The following is a 1,657-nucleotide window of genomic DNA, read 5'->3' as shown; positions in this document are numbered from 1 at the left end:
TTCACAAGGCATTAAATTCTAATCTTCCTTTCTTACTTCCAATTGTGGTGCACAAAGTACACGTCGTTAACAAATCAGGATGTGCAGTCGTTCCCAAAACGATAAGACACATATGCACAACTCTCGTCATCGAACACCCATCACTAGTGTCCCAGTCTTTTAATATATTATCACGCAGTCTACGCTTTCTACCTTGCGACGGTTCACTAACGGCGACGCACAGCTCTCTAGGATGGCTTCACTGTCCGTATGAGAGGTACTGCTATATTCATCTGTAGAGACAAACTCTTTCCTCAAACCGATGCCGTCATGGGCTTTCATAATATACGATGTGTGTCACTGAACTAAGAGATTATCTCTTTCGATTTGGCTGATCAGACAACAAATGGTCAACTGAAGGATTAACACGATTGGTCTAAAATACAAGACCTACATTTTCAATACGACGATCGTCAGGTGAACAGCGTACCAGTCGGTTAGGTGGCGCAGTGGTTAGCACACTGGACTCGCATTCGGGAGGACGACGGTTCAATCCCGTCTCCAACCATCCTGATTTAGGTTTTCCGTGATTTCCCTAAATCGTTTCAGGCAAATGCCGGGATGGTTTTTTGAAAGGGCACGGCCGATATACTTCCCTAACCCGAGCTTGCGCTCCGTCTCTAATGACCTCGTTGTCGACGGGACGTTAAACACTAACCACCTACCTACCTACCACCAGTCGGTTTCGACTGTCTTCACAGTTCAACAGGAACTCTTCAACCGCTGTCACTATCTGTAATTTTTACTTTTCAACATTTAACAATTTCTGTTACCTTTCGTAGATTCGCTGACGGAAGTCTAAAACGCTAACAAATTATCCATTGCATACAAGTACTTGGAATTAATGCTATGCGACAAACTACAGTTTAAAAAAAAGATCATGAAGTAAAAAAAACTTATTCGTTGTAGATAATGACTTTGAATTAATGTTGAAAACGACGAAGTTAGCAAATTAACAGTTTTGCTAAAAGTTGTATCCTTTCCGGCACTGAATCCATGTTTCACAACCGGCTGTAGGACGAAGTATTCTAGAAATAAATAAAAACCAGACCAACTAATCCTTAATTTTTTTGACTGATCCCTGTATTAGCATTCCAGTGGAGCTTGAAAAGGCTCTAACAACACCTATTCCCGCTTATATCCCTCTTGGGCAAGTGAGGCAATATTAAAGGCAATCCGTCACTCGCTTACAGGGCGGAACAGACGTCGAATAAATGAGACGAGAGAGAGGAAGAGAGAGAGAGGTAGAGAGACTCGATGAACAAGGTGCAGAGGAGCGGCAAACAGAGCGAGCTGCTGCGTTTTTTTCGTCAGCGGGAGACCCAGTTTAGCCGTTTAACGGGATGAAGAAGCAAGAGGAGCGCTGCATTGCGACGCGGGAGGAAAAGATTCGGAGGCTACACAGTTCTCATTACCGCTCTGAAAAGACAGGGGCGGGGCGGTACCAGGCTGTAGCTAGGAGCTTTCGTCGCTGCAGACGGCGGGTAGCGGTTTAATGCCATTGCAGTTCTGCGAGACACCACTTGAACCTCTCCAAATTATACTGGAGGAGCAATGCGACTATACATAAACACTTACAGTTATTTTACTTTTAACCGACAATTTAAGATCAAACTGA

The 1,657-nt window shown here is 44.0% G+C and overlaps 1 non-coding gene across 1 annotated transcript; it reads left to right on the top strand.

Moving 5' to 3' along the window:
* Positions 1-474: 474 nt before the first annotated feature.
* Trnaa-cgc (transfer RNA alanine (anticodon CGC)) lies at positions 475-547 on the top strand. The gene has a single exon. It is a non-coding gene; the product is annotated as a tRNA-Ala (tRNA).
* The last annotated feature ends 1,110 nt before the right edge of the window (positions 548-1,657 follow it).

The sequence above is a fragment of the Schistocerca cancellata genome, chromosome 7 (assembly GCF_023864275.1).
Source record: "Schistocerca cancellata isolate TAMUIC-IGC-003103 chromosome 7, iqSchCanc2.1, whole genome shotgun sequence".
Lineage (NCBI taxonomy): Eukaryota > Metazoa > Arthropoda > Insecta > Orthoptera > Acrididae > Schistocerca > Schistocerca cancellata.
Note: the sequence above shows the minus strand (reverse complement) of the source record. Positions and strands in the feature narration are given on the sequence as shown.